Below are 18,050 nucleotides of genomic sequence, written 5' to 3' on the forward strand. Positions count from 1 at the left end.
GATATGACAATCTGTGGCTCCTGATTAATTAGAAGTGCATGCTTCTGCTGCTGCCACTGCTGCTGATGCATGTTGGATGAGTCCAGAGACAAGATGATGTGTGAGGGAAAAGAGAGCAGTGGCTTGGATCAGAAAGAATATATGATAAACACGAGCGATGCATGCACTCATGATGAGCGCACGTGGATGACATCATGAATAAAAAATACCGACAGCACATGCGTGTCCCCTGTGTGTGTTTTACAGCAGCACATGTGCCTCTTTGTAAGGTGTGAGTACATTACTTTAATGAAAGTCACTGTCCTTGGAAAAGGACATAGCCGCTCAACCGCTGAGGGCTGCTTTCTTTTTCACCAGTCTGTCACACACATATACACACACACAGACACACACTTGTTTTCATGTCTTAGTGGGGACATCTGATTGATATAATGCCCACCCTAGCTCCTTACCCTAACCCTAACCATCAGAAATGAATGCCTAAACCGAGCCCTTACCCTGAACCTAAACATAACCTAACTGTAACTCTAAAATCACATTTTCAGCCTCAAAAATGCCTTCAAATTCTTGAGGACGGGCATTTGGTCCCCACAAGTGCCAGTTTCTGGTGCTCACAGAGATGTTTAAATAAACACACACACACTGCAATATGCGTTTATGTTTAAATGGCTATCTTTGTGAGGATATCCACTTACATAACAAACGTTAACAATTAAAACTAAACACCTGGCCCAGACCTAACTAATGTAGTCATAACATTAATCCAAAATAAGTCATCTCAACCAGGCCTTTGAAGATGAGTCAGGAAAGGAGAACCAACCGAGATTTAAAACACACACACGCACTTTAAACCAGGCTCTGTGATGCTCTCCTTCGCGTAAAGACTAGAGTACTGCAAGATGAAAAGGTGAGCGTGTGTACACATGCATGCATGTATGTGACTGTATGTCGGGGGAATCAAAAGATAGTGGGGGTGGGGGGACGAGTACGTGCAAAGGAAAATGTACTCAAGGAACTCTATTGAAGTCTGAGGGGATAGTCCAATACTGGGAGGCCAAGACCAGATTAGCTTGCAAAACATGCAACTGATCCCCACGGTCCCAAAAGCCAGATTATGTCGAGTCATGGTATTTAACTCAACATAATCTAATTAACCATGAAAATTTCAACTGCTAAAATTCAGCTGTCTTAGGTCCTCTCTCCTCCATCTTGTAACTCCTCTCATGGTAAATCAAGACTTATTTGTTTTAATATATAGTGAACTAATTTTACCTGAATTTTTTTACCATATGGCTTTTACTTTGCTTGATGTTTGAAGCAATTAAGGCAGAAAACTTGGTCGGGTATGTTGGTTATGTAGCACCCTTAAACTACAAATGACAGAAAATCTATTCTTATGTAAAATATATTAACATTTGAGCAGAGATACCAATTAAACGGTGGCATTTCTGCTTAAATATCAGCTTACATCTCAACTATAAAATTTGTTTCAAATCAATTTACTCTTGATCACCTAAACACTTAATCAGCTGTTCCGTCTTGTTTTAACTCTTGAGAAGTGGATTGTTTGTGGCTGCACAGTGGAGGTCAGTAGAGGTCTACAACACCAATGTAGCCATGTGTAAAGGCCACTAAAGTTTATCTAAATGTCACATTGCCACAGTCAAGAACACATGAGTACGTATAATAACTGAAAGAACATGCATCAGATAAAAGAGACATTAGAGCAAATAATGTAAACATAGTGTTTTGAAAAGCCCAGAATAAAATCCATGGAAGTGTGAGTATGTTACCTGAATTTTTAGGAATTACTTTGAAAACCTTTTCCGTCTGGACTCTGTTTATATTTGGTTGTAGAGTTTTGATCTTGGATGTCCCACACATCCATGGAAAGCCAGAGGTAGGACAAACCCCAGCAGCACCCCGTTACAAAACTGAGCAGACATCAATGATATGACACTGATTAAGTTGGTGTTGGGGTGGAGGTGGGTGTCATATACACAGCAAAAAAAAAGCAGCTTAAATAGTGCCCCCTTTATGAGACTTGTTAGTCGGATGAGTACAAAGATACTAGCTGATGTGGACAGGCCCTGTGATCAGCTAATATGACAGAATGTCGCTGAGATTTTTTTTTATTAACCAATGAAGCTATGAAGCTGCTATGACAGACTTTTTCTGTAAATTTCAAATGAGCAAGTGAGCAAAGTTTGCTCATGTCTAGAGCAAATTAGGAAGTATTTCATCAAACAAACTTGGGGATTTATTCAGATGTTTGAAGCAACCATTTAGGACTTGGTTATTAGAGAAACTTGATGCATCTGCAAACACAAAAACTGTGATGCATCCCTTTTACTTTGCTGCACCTATTTTAGAGTCAGTGCATATTAAAATTATATAAACTAATTTTCAAATATTCTTACAAATTTTAATCCAAGTGCTCACAAAAGCCCCTGAGGTGCTTTGAGGAACCCTGCCTCTAAATCTGTTTCTCCAAGCAGCATACTCTTTGCAAATCCAAACCATACGCTAGTAAGCAGTCAGTGGAAGTAAGCACAATTTCGTCTGCCATTATGGCAAGCAAAACTTTCATCTCACTTGTACACTATCCATGTGAGCTATCCATGTGTCTGTGTAAGTCACCAGCCAGCTAAACTGCAGAACACACTGAAAGCCTTACCAAAAGGGTTGAACTACTCCATTCTGCGCTTGCATGGAGTGCATTTCAGTACGGATGGGATCCAACCAAAGTCATCAGTTTCAGCCTCACGCGTGTCTCTTTTTCATTCTGTGGATAATAAAGGAGGTATGCATGCACTGGTAGTCACCGCACGATTGTTGTTTGATAAGAACAGGCATCTGAGCTGCCAGCGGAGTGACAGGAACAAACATATGAATGACAGAAGGCAGTGAAAAATTCACTGTTACCGACTTGAGGGAGCTGGGGACATGCGACGCTTGTGAAGGATAAAGGACACGACTACAGTAGATTACAGCACAGCTGATTAGATGAATAAAGGTAGAACTCGGAGGTAGAACTCAGAGAGAAGGGGCAGGGAAAGATGATTAAAAGAAAAGAGGCTAAAGGGGTTTGCAGCCTGTGCCATGCTTTCTGTTTAGAGGTAGAGGTAGGAGAACTGCATTCGACAGCCAATTATTACACTCAGACAAAGGCACAACAGCAGACTTGTTAGGGCACTGAACCCATATGTTTCAGTTCACGTGTCTCTCTCTCACACGTATAGACCAGCTTTAACCAAGCAAAAGGAAAGGACTGTGCATCTATTCACTAAATATAGTAACCTTCTGCATAAATGTACTAATCCTCCAGCTTTTGTCATCTAGCTTTAAGTAAATAATGCATAAAAAGGTGGCGGAAAGGGCTTCGACTGAATAGCAACAACAAAAAAAACAAGGTGATATATGAGGAGAGCAAAACAGTCTTTATGGATTTTGGATCCAAAAATCTGTTTTCTTTAGTCACGCGGGATTACGAGGTGGCGTGTGTATGATTCATGCAGCTCATTTCCAACCTTCTTGTAGCATCTACGATAGCGCTATCGGTGCAAGTCGAGAGTTTCAGATTTGGCAGATATTATGTGGAGCATGAAGAAAAAAAATTCTTCCTAATTTTCAGTACTATTGTGTTTATTTGCAATAGGACATGAATTCACTGTCTATGTCTTTTTGTGGACAGTTCATCTGGTTATTGGCTTTCAGTACCACGGACAGCAGCCCACTCAGCAAACAACACTGTCAAGGCCTTCCTACAGGAAACAATGCTCTTGGACGCTGAATAGATGCAATGCTGTTTCTATGAGACAGTAAACGAATTAGCCTGGATTCACAGAATGAGCTGTTTTTCCAGATTTAATCCTTAATGATTAAAATGACTGCGGTGTTACAGTTTTGTGGGTGTCCATTTAGGAAATATTACAAAAGAAAAATTACAGTGGCAAACCACTCTCTGTCTTTTGACAACAATTTAGCTAGGTTTTGATGCTCAGTGGATGAAACTGGAAATACTGGCTCGGATATCCTTATTACGTGCTGCAATGTAGGCACCTAAAAATTGGCTGCTGAAGTCATTACACTAGTGGATTGGTTCCCGGATCGACAATACTTACCAAGGCCATCAATATTTTAGATTGAGAAAGGTTGTGTAAAGCTGAATTCATGGTCCCTTGTTTGTGTCTGCTGAGCAAAGAGTTATAGCAACTCAACCAATGCAGTCCTCCAAAGACCCAACAGCACATCGCCTGACAGTTATTATTGGTTAAAATGGCAGTTTGAACAGGAAAAGGAACCCCAGTGCTACAAAGAGGAAGAAGCAAAAACTTAAAGGTTAAACAGCTGCGGCAGGAGATGGTTAAAACTGTTTTAACACTGAGTTTTTGGTACAAAGCTATTATAACTTCTTTCTTCTCCCAGAGCAGGAGCTAATCTAATGGACCAAATGAAGATCAAAGCTGAGAATTTTTGATTTAATTTGAGACTGATCAAATATTAATTATAATTGATCATACTTGTGTGTTTTTTCAAGGTTGACTATAGTAGCAACCACGTATAAATACTGTATTATTGGCTAATATAAGTATTTTCTTGGCTGTAAACAGTTTTTGTTTTTATTACCAGTAATTTTGTGCAAGTTTATAAGTTTAAAACTGTGTGTGCTGGAGTCAGTGCAGTACATTTATCACTTCAAAGGATCCCTGAAAACCCGAAACCATTATATTCTCACTAACTTCTTTACTATCTTTGAGTAATCAAATAAATACTAATGATGTATCGGCAATAAGCAGTTTCTCCTCTGGACGTGTTAAGAAGAAAACAAAGCAGGTTATCAAATAGTTATCAAATATCAAATACCCTACATTCCTTCCACACTAACAGCCACTAACTACACTAACATTGAAGGCATTAGCAGTATTAAGCATGTCTGCTGGTGTGCTGGGGTGCGTTTGTGTGGCGTACCCCAAAATTCTGACTGATCTCAAACATCAGTAAAGCTGTTTATTTTTCATAAATCGAGGCTGTATTTTCTTTGAAGCAAGGATATCTTGACACATGAATGTGTGATGAGTAGATCATTAAAATGTCACTCGTCGTTTTTCTGCATACGCTCCTCTGTTTTTTTAATCTCTGTATTTTCCTTGGAAAAAAACTTGTAGTCACTTGAAACATTGCTAATAAAATTAAACGGAGTATGGATTCCAATGAGGGGGCGCTCTTTGATCTCCGACTTAACTAGTAAATCCCGTTCTGTTTATTATTTCTTCTTTCTCCTCACAATTCTGTATGTGTATGAAGTAGATTGAGAGACGTTACATACCTGGGAGGCATGATAAAAAATTGACTATATTATTAGTTCAGGCAGACCACAAAGTCAATCTCAGCCTGCAGTCCCAGCAGATCAGCTGATCGCAATACCAGCCAACATCAGCTGATAGTTTCCTTTCTGTCCAGTTGTTAAAGTTAATGTTTTATTTAATTGTTTTACTTGCTTTAGCCTGCCTATATTTGCTACTTTGTCTGCAAGCTGCTTTGGAATCCACCAGGGCCTCATTTATGTCATGTCTTTTAACTTTAATAGTGGGGTTGACTTTTACTTTAGGGGGGTTTTACTGTAGATGGAACAGGAATTGCAGATTAGCCCTGAGCCACATTGAAGACTGAAGTCACTGATCATTAGCAGACATTCATCTCCATGCTCATACCTCTTGTTATCAGGACATTGGCTCAGTAGTGCCACTTGTGGTCAAAAATTGGATATGTGATTTTAGGATAACCCCCCCTGACCTGCACTGGAAAACTAACAAGCATTGTTTTTGCTGAAGGTCCAAACAGATCATTGTGCTTCCGCTCAGTCTTCCTGTTTGACCCGCGTGTCACTCGATCTGATGCACACTGTTTGTCAGTTACATATTTATTGGAAATCTATGTGCTGTGGCTTGGCTGTGCTGAGAATCCAAAGATTATGCCTCAAATGAAATTATTCTTTGTATCCTCCGAGTCAGTTTGATAACATTTTGTTGGTCGGATTTGACTCCAGCCAGAAGCAGGCATCTTTCCTCTGATAGAGGCTGTCAATATGCCTGACTGCTCTTTTTTTCTTGGCTTGAGTAAAACAAAATCTGACATACTTGTGTACAGACTGAAAGGAAGGTTGTCTTCGGTTTTGAGTATATATGTGTGTATACGTCTTTAAAAGGAGATGAATAAAGTCGCAGCAGCAGCAACATTAAAACGGCAAACATTTTCGGAGATGTCAACAAAAAAGGCATACAAAGCACTGGTGGGGCATTCTCATAGTGTGAGGAGATATTTTTAGGTGCACCAGACTAAGCTTAGGCAGTCCTGTAACGAGTGACAAGCAAGTGGGTAACCTGGTTTTTCAGAGACACAAAAAGAATCACATGAATCCCCAGTGAGCACGAAGACTCCAGGCCCAAAACGGACTTTCTACCTCCTTCCCGAACAAGGATTTCTCAATGTCTCACACACACACACACACAATCCTTTTTATGCCTCTTTTGATCTGCTTTTACTACAAGTCTCTGTCACACAGCTGATCTGGTCACACACACCCATACACACAAACACGCACTAACAGCATGCATATTACACTACATTATCCCTCTGTTGGTTGGCTTGGTGCCTTGAGTGGGCAGAGAGAGTGAGTGGTCACATTACACTACTGTTACATCACTCCTTCAGTCTCCTCAGCAACCAGGTGTCCTCCAACAACAAAAGCAACACAACCGTGTTATATCATCCCTGCAGCTGCAACACAATGTTCAAGGTGTTTTGTGTATATCTATATATATTTATAAAAAGTCATTCCTCGTTATCACCTTCCTGCTCTACTGCTGTGCAAAGTCTTGGTGGTATTTGGTGCAGTCAGTGGGGTTGCTGCTGAACAATGGAGAAACAGTTGTGACAGGGCAGTGGGAGGTGTGAGGTTTTTTCTTCTTCTCAGAGCAGCAAAGAAGAGTTTGAAAGAAGTGAGGCTTGAAAGAATATGGTAAAGTGACTCAACCAAAGCCAAAACTCTGATTGAAAGGAGAGCCTCGATGCAGGTGGGCTGCCCCTGGCTTTTACAGAAGCAGCAGTACAGAGAGAATCAGTGGTCACTTCCTTAGCCCACAGATATTACACCACAGTTATATAAAAACATTTTTAAAAAGGTCTTTAGACAGAGAGCAAAGTGAATTCACACACTGCATTTTTTTATTTCAAGAGAATTGATTAACACAAATTCAAAGTAGACTGACATGTGGAGAAATGCAAGGCTTTCTGGTCACATTGACCTCTCCCATCTGTTACGGATGGTTTGATTCTTTCAATAGGATAATAGGCCATGCCAAAAAATGTAAATAATCTCAAAGTGATTCCTTCTTCATGACAGTGAGTTTAATGCACTCAAACGGACATTTGCATGACAGCTGTGCAGCTAATAAACCTGCAGGAACTCTGTGATGCTATCGTGTCAATATGGACCAAAGTCTCTGAGGAATGCTTTCATCACCGTGTTGTACAATTTATTATTTTTGTAGTTTTAATCATCTGTTATATCTAGTATGATAAGCTCTTACACTGACATGGCAAGATATTCAAGTGTTCAGGCGACATCCCTCAGTATCTCATCTGAACGACTTTATTTGGATGTAGAAGCTGAAATGGAGCATTTCTAAATTCCATTAGCATTTTTCACAGCTCTAAATCTTGGATAATAATTCCATTCACTCAAGTTTGGATAACATGGGGAAGGGCTGTTAATATCTGAATGTGTGACTGCTTAGGGTTTTTGTTTTTTTGCCTTTTTGGACTTGAACTTAGCGGTCAGTACTATGTTGGTACTCATAAAACTGATGACCATGTCTTTGGAATTATCCCAGAGTTGCATAAAATTGATATTTCTGTCAAACCTTTATTTGCAAAAAGATTTTAAACCACAACATCAAAGTATTGTAAGAAAAAAAAGGACATATTTGTATCTGTGCCTCCAGATTTGTTTGTTTTGTTTTGTTTTTTTTACCTTTTTGTCTCCTGAAGGTAACCAGGAGGTCGCCTCAAGAGGATTTATTCCCTGAAATTATCAAAACTTTGTCACCTATATGTTCTCCAGGTGTAACAAGTTGTGCAGCATTTTTCACTGTGCCATAAACCTGATTAGTGAAATCTGAGTGGATTTTGAGGCTCATGGGAACTGTCTATCACTGGCTTAACATTACTGCCTTTTTTTTTTTTTTTTTTTTTTGCTTTTATTTGGATTAAAAAGAGACACTTTGTGCTCTGGAACCAATCACCGTTATCAACCGTACTTCAAAAGAAGCCTCTTATGTCTGTTTTTATGCAGGTGAGCCTGGGGGTTGTGCTTAATTGGATTTTGGTGCTTTCTCTATTAAAAATGATTAACATTTAGTCACCAGTCGTGACTGGTTAGCATCTTTCGGAAATGGTCATTATCTTAGCTCAAAATGATGACTGTTAGAAAATTCTATTTTCACAGATGTCAAACAGAGAAAACCGCTGCAGTGACTTACACAACTGAGTACCTGACTTGCTCTAGCCTGCAATACTTTGACTTATTTAACAGCCAGGCCTAAATGGAGACATCACATGAACAAACCATAAAGGCAGGACACACAGCAGTTTCAGTTTCATTCCCTGTTTTTTTTCTCCCTGTCTCCTTCTTCCTTTACCCCTAGTGACCCTTGAAAGCCATCCATGAATATTCCATCAGCCAGCAGGGCCTCTGCTCTCTCTTTTCATTTAGTGATTCAGTCAGTAAGTAGCTTACATAAACGTCCATATTTATGTATATGAACACATAAGTGAGTAGATCCTCCCAGTGAGCTGACCCAGGGGCAGGAGACACTGAAAGCTAAACTATGGAACAGTGGCGAATCTATTGGAGGAAAATGAAATAAGTTTTGCATAAATTGTCTATCTGAGAGTTATGTCGGGACTGTTTCTAGGCAGGACGCTTCCTCGCTGTGTGTGCGCATGCAATCGGTCTAATGTTCGCTGGCCAACAGTGATGATACTGCAGAGTGAGACAAACGACCTCATATTCCTAAGGCTGAGCCCGACTCTCAGGTGCTGAGTGGAAACTACAGCATCATCAAGGTGCTGAGTGAACAAAGTGGATTATTAATACAACTTCTATGTGCACCATTGTCTGTAAAAAATAAATAATTTTTTTTTAAAGAAGAATATTTCTTCCTAGCAACAAAAAGCTTAATGGTTACATTGTCGACGCCTGTATTTTGATTGAAGTATCTTATGCTTGTCAAACTATGTTATGTTTTGCATTTTTAAAATAGATTTAGCTAAAGAAATGGGAACAAACTGTCTGTTATTTTGACAGACTGCTAGGTTCTTGCCAAGTTGTCAGTTATGTGTAGACATAACACAATTCATCCCTTTGCCACTTTTATGCTTGAATGATTTATAGGTATTGGGATCTATCCTGTGTTCCTTCTCTCACCCCAACCGGTTGTAGCAGATGGCCCCTCCCTGAGCCTGGTTCTGCCGGAGGTTTCTTCCTCTTAAAAGGGAGTTTTTCCTTTCCATTGTCGCCAAAGTGCTTGCTCATAGGGGGTCATATGAAAGTTTTTCACTGTATGCGTTATTGCAGGTTCTACCGTACAATATAAAGCGCCTTGACGTGACTGTTGTTGTCATTTGGCACATTATAAATAAAATTGAATTGAATTGAATTTATAGGTCACTATAAAGAAACTATAAAAAAATGGGAAGGCTCAAGACTTTTGCATGCCATGCACCGTGACTGTTTGTGCCTCATTTTGCAGCAATGTTGTATCTCTTGCTAAATAACCTCGTTGAGACTTACTGTCAATCTAACAATGCCATCCATAAAACTAAACCCCTAGAATTTAACTAATTAAATAAATTAACATAAATCCACAATTTCCTTTTGATTAAATGTTGGGCTGTAAGTGAAGCCTGAGTTTGATCAAGCACGTAGTAACAGTGTGGAACAGAATGGTTTTAATAAAGCTAGAGAAAGCTGCAATAATCAATATTTTTAAATTAAGAATCGATCAAAGACTTAATTCAAGATGACAGCAAAGGCCAATAAATTTTGGAAATAACCGCCTCATTTAGTGGATAATAAACACTTTATTATCCCAGCAGACCTCTGAGCTGTGATGCAATCCATTTACATCAATTCTACGTCATCATTTTGACCTGACACTCAAATTAATTCTAATTCGTTGGAAAATTATTCGTTGTCGTTAATCCCATCTCCCCGTGACATCCCCTGAGGTGAGAACATCATTAATGCTATCGTCGAAGCTGCAATAAGCCAATCCAGGCTGTGCAAGCGTCACGACGAAGAAGACAGACGTGCAATAACAGTTTGTGCCATCCTGATGCAGCCGATATACAGTAAACACTCAGCTAAGAGAGGAAATAACGCATGCAGTGTCTTAAATTAAATCCTGCTTTTGAAGCCAGTCTAAAGAGCACAGCGGTTAAACACAAGCAGCTTGTCACTCACAGAGCAGAAAGCTGGAGAGGCCAAGGTCTTTACGACATTAAAAAAATCCTGCGTACTTGCTTTAGTCGAATTTTTGCCACCTTTTCTTTCTTTTTTTTAAAGAACACGACTTTCTGTCCTTTATTTGCTTGAATGGCTTCAATCTTTCTGCATGTTTTTGACTATTTCAATGCATTATCATGTCAGAACTGCCTTTTGAAAGATCTCGTTTGCAGAAGACGATAACGACAGTTATGCTTTGTACGAAGAAGACAGTGTGTACTGCTCAGTGTTGTCACTCTTAATGTGCTGACAGCTCCCAGATTCAGTCCAGCAGGGCAGCAAGGTTCAGGGAAGAAAAACAACACAGATTTATATAGAACAATAAAATGACTCATCCAACTATCCTCACAATAAAAATAGCAGCATTAATCATATGTTAAAAAACCCAAACAGTACATGTTTGTGTTTAATGACAAGAACTGTTGGTGTTAATTATTACTCTTGTCTGTCAGGAGCTAGAAGTTGTTAAAGAACTAAAAAACCTCAATGCCGCCTATGACTTTAACACGAGAGAACACTTTGTATTCCTAATGTTCTAACATTAAGCTCTATTGGCTTCTTTTAGGACACAGCTGCATACATACCCCAGCTCTTCATTTCACTCGCTGTCAGATCCTTTAGTCTCTCATGTGGTACTTACGCTAAAGCCAGCTTTTGTTCCTAGTTTTGTATTCTTCGTGTACTTTGGTTCATTTCAGTTACCTGGGCTCAGCTCACTGTGCATTAAACCTGCCTGTTCTGCTCTCCAGCCATCTCCAACTACTGTCTTCAGTCTGCAGCCACGGACAGCTAGCCAAGATCATCTGCCAATACAAATGAACTCATAGCTCTCTTTTGTGTCCTGCTGTTAACCAACACAGCACTCAAAAAAGAAAAAACACACACACACAAACCTTGTCTTGAGTAGTTTCACAAAGGAAGTATGCTATTACCCACCAATTGTATAACTCTGCACTGCAACTCTTAGTTAAACACAAGGAGTTCTTTGGTGGCACACACCAGGTTACAGCATCGGCAAAGTGGGATTGTAACTCCTAACTTTTTTTCAACGGGGTGTGTTTTCACCCAAAGTGTTTACATAGTGTTAGACAAGCAGGTTTTACAATATAACAGTGGTTGCAGACCATGACATGACCTAATCACTGCCTTTGAAATGGTTTCTTTGGAGAGAGAGATCAGATCTGTCAACACTTGTAGTCAGCTGCTGTCTTTAAAGCAACTGTGATGTGTCACGATTGCAATAAAACATCAATAAGAGTCAGTCACCTATCAGTCTGCTATCAGGTTGTAATTGAAAGGGGTCAAGCTGGCCATTACGTTCAATCTGCTTGAGATTAACTGTCATAAATTGGCAAAAATCGGGAATCTGTTGCCATCTGTCATTTTGAGTTCTGCCAGATTTGAAACAGAAATTCAAAAATCTTCCACAAAAACTCACGTAGTTCTTGCAGGGCAGCAATCTAACTGCGAAATGACACAGGTGCTCAGCAACCTTGTTTTTATGTAGGAATATAGGCAGAATACAAGCAGCTGAGTGGAATCCCTGGTTGCAAAGAGATGCCCTGAGTTGCGGTCTTTAGTATTGATTTCAATGTGTTGCAAATCTCCAATTATTTGCAATGCTTTGCCAATCTGTCTAAGAGAGGTTGGAATCTATTTAGTCATTGTGTGGTCGAAAACGGTCGCCCAGTGGTTGCAACACCCTCAGTCTAAACCAGCAACAGCAAAAAACACAATACAAATGTCGGCGAACTGCTGATTTTTTTCTAGTCACGAAGAGGTTGCCGTGCTCTGCTGTGACTGAGCCATTAGTGCCTGAACCTAACCCAGATAAGTCCAAAACATAATGGTCCAAAGGAAATGTGAACCACAGTCTCATAGCAGATGAACTTATGTCACCAGCACCTCTCCAGCCTCCTGAAATGGATTTTATTATCTCTAAAATTGGGCCATAAAATACCTCATGCATAATGATGAAACACAAATAGCATCTGACGCAATGTGACTATGTAAATTCCCTGGTGAGAATGCATTATTTAACCTGTAGTCTTAGCTAGTTGGTTAGCACACGCCTAATAATCTACCCCTAGTGGTGGTACCTAGTATAAACAGGAGGGTTTTGTCATCAAAACATGGAGACCCCTCCACTGTGGTGACCCACTGGGAAATAAGGATATGTACTTTAAATAGACAATAGAAAGAAAATACTTCCTACCTAAAAGTGCTCTGAACAAAGTCTGTGTATTTTTATCTCATGATTTCTGCAAAGGGGCTACCCCCATAATTTGAGCTCCACTGACCTTACACAATATCGCCTTTTCAGGTCTTAAAGGGTACTACTTCATATGTGAGAAACCCTCTAAAAATCCTTTTGTGTGTCCAAATGATGTGTTGCATGACTAAGTTCACTTGGAGTTTGAAGCAGAAATACTTGAGTTAACCAGACTTCTGTTCCCCACGCCTTATCATTCATTCAGGCCAACAGCATGAGACTACATTACAAGCATTACATTTATAAACTTGTAGCAACCAAATTACATTATTTGTCATGTGGGCGTCCATCTATAATATAGTGTGTGTGTGTTGTGTAATATAAAAGTTGCATTGATTTTATTCATTTATGTGAGTGGCAGCTTTAAGCTTTGCATAATTGAATTAACATCATGAGAATCGTGTCTGAATGAGAAATTCTTCTAATGATAACAGAAAAGCAGATTTATGTTTGCATGTCAGAATCTTAATGCGCACTTTGTAGGAAAAAAAACATCAGTGATCAGCAGAGCCCGAAATGTGCCACTCACAGAGCTGAGCAGACCTAATAATCTACTGCGTTTCTCTATTTTGCAATACTGAGGCAACAATTTGAAAAGCATTTCTTTTCCAGAAGGGTTAAATGTTAGACCTGCAGAGCAAATCTGCTCTTAAGACTCTGCGTATTGCAAAGGCTGTGATTTTTCAGATTTTGCACCCTGAACGAGTCGTGCAAACGGCAACTGTTTCAGCTGTGATTCTCGTTTGCTTCGGCACATTAATTCATTCAGCACAGAAAAACACTTCCTCTGTGCAATGAAAGGTGCCAATGTTCTCACTGTGATTGCGTCAGTAACCACTCCTTCTACACACACACAAATACACACAAACACTGTCTTTAAACACATTACAGGAGTTACTCACAGAGCAAGCCTCAAAGTCGGCCGGCACCAAACAGCCGCCCCTAAAAAAGACTTTGTATTATTAAAAAATGAAATAAACACTTGACGGTGTGTCTCACACAATGAAAGCTCAATCCCAGAGCTGGGGACGCACACTTTCCCCTCAGGTGTGTCTAAATACAATCAAATATAACACAACAAACCCCAAAATAACATATGTAATATTAGGCGTAGACGGTGTCCTTGGTATAAATCTAATAATTTTCAAAACAAAATCTGTCTGAGAGGCCATTTCCTCATGAGAGTAAACTCACTGGCATACTCTAACCTCACTTCACAGCGCATCATGTTTCCAAAAAAAACAGCATCAACAGCACTCATCAGCAAATAACAAAGTACATTATACAACAGCTTCAAGCATGGAGGAGCTCGCTGCGATCCAATTTAAAGTGTGGAGGGAAAAAAACATGATTAACGAGGGCAGAAAAACAGCAAAACAAGCCCGGACCCATGAGGGACGATACAGCAGTACAGTGGTTATGTGATTGGTGATTAGCAGGTAAAGTTATGATTCACTTACTTAAATTAGCTCCCTCAAAGGCGACCCCCTGGGAACTGACAAGAAGGGTGGGCTGAAAGCTGAAGTGGTGCTAATCAACTGAAGTCTGGAGACCGGTAAGATCTGGCTCTGTAGATGGATGGGAAGCTTAAAGTTAAGTGTTCTTAATGTAACCTCTTGACCCCTCTTATAGGCCACTGCAGAGGCACTGACAGTGACTGACAGATTACGCATGGTGCTAATTATTAGGGCTATATGAGCATGTGAAATAATGACTCGGATCAGGGATGTTAGTCCCAAAAGAGTGATTAGATATTCAAGGTTTTCATGGTCTAGGCACTCCTCCTTCATGCTCAAATGTTCGCTTTCCTCCTTGTGTACCTGGGTACACGCTATGAGGCCCGTGAGGACAATCCTGACTGCCTTTCAGCACGATGTCCCTGCCCACTATTGAGAGAATCCTTTAAATATTCACTCTATGCAAAAACATTTTGTGTTTGTCATAAAGGAAAGACAAACGACTTCAAACTACAATATAATTTAATCCAAACACATCCTGAATGAATAAAGATGAGCAGCATGCTGTGTTACTCTTAGTTAGTCTGTAACATTTTCGTGGGAATATCAAGCCGTTATCGTTTAATATGGAATTGTGAGTACATGATGGGAGATTTAGCAATTTTTTCCGATCTTTCAATGTTAAAAAAAAATCCTTAACAAAGTTTGTTGTTACAGAGATCTGGGTTGTTTTTGGCACCCATACGTCAAAATTTGGGGTTATTAAATTGAAGTTCCAAGTTGTCTTCCTCAATTGTAGCTATTTTCTCAGAAGTTTGAGTTAGTAAGTTAAAAATTTGAGATTTGGCCTAATTGGATAATAACCAGGCATTTTAACTTTTGGATAGTAAAAGTAATTTAAAAAAAAAATTAAAAATCAGGCTTTGATGCTGTTGACCTCAAAAGCTAATCACTGTGAAGCTGAACCAAATCACACCTGGGGTAAACTTTTCATGCAAATCCATACAAAAAACTTTGAGTAAATTTGCTAACAAACACACCAAAAACAAACCACAAGGACCAAAACAAAAATTATTTTTAAAGGACCAGCATGGTTGTGCATTGACCCTGCACAGAGGACACGGTGCTTTTCTGCTGTCTACATGCTGTATCTTTGTACTGTCACCAGGGGTGCCCATGATCTCCATCAGGCTAAGAGATTTTTTCTCCTTTTCTTGGTTGTTTTGTTTTTCGAGGGCTTTTTGGGCTCCATGCAAGCATGTCTGCATCGGTTGCATATCCATAAACTTTTACTCAGGGCAGCTGAATAGCTACACAAACAAACAAAAATGCAATACCATGAATTCCACCTCAGGGGGTAGAGTTGGAGGCACAAACACACACCTAAGAGTCAAGTCTTGGATCCCGTTCAAGTTTCACATTCCTTCATTTTTCACTTTATGCTTTGGTTTGATTTATACACCAAAAGTTCTTGGTTAGAACAGCATTTTCTCTAACTTTAATTAAACACCTCTTACAAATCTCCATTTTCTTGGTTTCCACTGTGCCATTTCCTTCTCATGTGCAGGAGTCACATCAACCCACATTCATACAACCAGGAGATGCAGCTTAAACACAAGTATCTGTGTCTATATACCAGGCTGGACGGATCCTGGTCAGCTAGCTTGTCCATTACTTTGCTTCAGATTCAAATTTTAAGCCCTTTCAGTTTGGTGAACCACCGACTTAGGCATCAGCAATGGGTCAAATTCTTTTCTATCTACAAAATAGACAAAAAAATATGATATTGAGTTACTGACGGTTCACTTCAGTGATGAGTGTGCTTTGCAGTTAAACAGCCACATTTATTTTGGAGACATCAGCATGAAACTTGATAGATTTTTTTTCCCCAGTTCACACTCTAGCTTACTATTACAGTCAAATTCTGTTTGGAGAGGCGAATACATGGGTGAAGTTCTGCTGTGAGATTTTTCTTAACCCGTGGCTGTTTTTCCGTGACTTTTCCATTTTTCTCGAACACATTAACGAACCACGAAGAACAGCTACATCCATATGCAAGTGTTTCTATTCCACGAGAAAAGGGCAAGTCTTGTTTTCCTTTTCACCTCCTTCTCTCATTTGTCTGTACTTAGCCGATGCGCACTGTTTGTATTTCACAGCCAGAATACTCCACAGACTGCTTCTACAATCCAGTGAGCACACATCCCCCTTCAGCACCAACAGAAAAGAGAAAGAAAGCGTGGCTTTGCGAGAACAGCTTGCATATTTTCAGTCTGAAAATGTCTGAAATTCCCAAATATTCTCGCAGGGTTTTAAGAGGATAGTTATGCCTGCAGTGAAAATATATAGAAGGCTGTGCAAAATTTACTGTTTTCCATAACTCTCCTAAGTAGCAATATAGAGTGAAAAGCAGATTTGACAACCACTAGCCAACAGATGTAGTCTGTTTGCTGACCGCGTTGAGCACGGAGCTGAAGTTGAAGCTTGCCTGCGGCCAGGGGCATCGCTCTTTGTGGTGCTGATGTTGCCAGAGAAGCGAGCACACGCGTCTGCTTTAAGGAGAGCTACGCATCAGCTGTGACCACTGCAAATAAATTGCGCGTATAATAAATAAACACAGTTGTATGCTGTATTTTTTTTTAAAAAGAATAAAATCTTAAATCCCCGTTTTTCTTTTTTTCTTTTTAAACGAGGCGATCAGTGCGATGACCAAAACATGGCTGTGGTGTTAGACATGCAGTTTGCTCTCTATCTCCAGCACACACACACACACACACACACACACACACACACACACACACACACACACACACACACACACACACACACACACTGTATCCGTCACATGAAAGCCTTTGCACGGTTTGCATAAAAGAAGACAACTCACGCGCTCCCGTTGATCGATCCGTGGATGCCATCGCTGGGGAGAGTGGGAGGCGGGGGGACAGCACCCCCTGAAAAAGCGTCCTGTTTCACGGTGTGTCCGGTGCCCGGGAAAAACCCGCTGGCCGCTCCTGTAGTCCTCCTCCTCCCGTGCTCCTGTGCGCCTGTGGCAGGGATAAGCACGCCTCCTGTAGCTGCTACTGTGCAGGACTGAGCATCACATCGCGCACCGTGGAGCTCCACTAGTGTGGGATGATGATGTCGCGGGAATAGCAGCGTTAGTTTCTCCTTTTAACGAGAACATCTATGTCTCCTGCCTGAGTCACCCTGCATTTTAGAGGGAGAGCTAAGAATCTGACAGCAAACTGAGGCAAACACGTACGTTATAACACTTCGACCCTGTAGTCCAGACGCATTAAGTCCTTACAGAGTCCCCAAACAGCAGAAGGGAATGAGATAAAGCAGCACATAACGGGACTGAAGTGTTATTTATAGCGCATGCTTTTTTTTTTTTTGCAAACAATTCAACAGCTTACATTTAAAGCCACATGGCTCCTGCAATGGCTACATCCTCTATACATGAAAATTATTCACACCTTCTGTTTTCAGGGCTGTGAAGAAAAAACGCTGCTTGAACTGGCACTGGTGCCAACTAAGCTAGATGAAGTGTCAGGCACTGGAAACACAATTTCAAATCCAGGTCTCTGTCTGATTGCTGCGTCTTTTACATCTTTGACCCTCATATAGATAATTTGGGTCAGTGTCCCACTTCTGAAATGGGCATAACCTCTGCCAAGAATGAGAAAGTGCTGTTTCATTTGCACGTCTTAATTCGGACTTCCAGCAGTAAATCTTTTATAAAATTGTC

General features: G+C 40.2%; 1 protein-coding gene across 1 annotated transcript in view; it reads right to left on the reverse strand.

Annotated features, from left to right (window-relative positions):
* Window positions 1–17,612, reverse strand: part of tbkbp1 (TBK1 binding protein 1) — a 75,185-nt gene extending 57,573 nt beyond the window's left edge. The window contains exon 1 of the mRNA XM_063482591.1: window positions 17,187–17,612. The gene's annotated coding sequence lies outside the window, so the exon portion shown is untranslated. The remainder of the gene's footprint in view (window positions 1–17,186) is intronic.
* Window positions 17,613–18,050: the final 438 nt, after the last annotated feature.

The sequence above is a fragment of the Pelmatolapia mariae genome, linkage group LG8 (genome assembly GCF_036321145.2).
Source record: "Pelmatolapia mariae isolate MD_Pm_ZW linkage group LG8, Pm_UMD_F_2, whole genome shotgun sequence".
NCBI classification, from domain to species: Eukaryota; Metazoa; Chordata; class Actinopteri; order Cichliformes; family Cichlidae; genus Pelmatolapia; species Pelmatolapia mariae.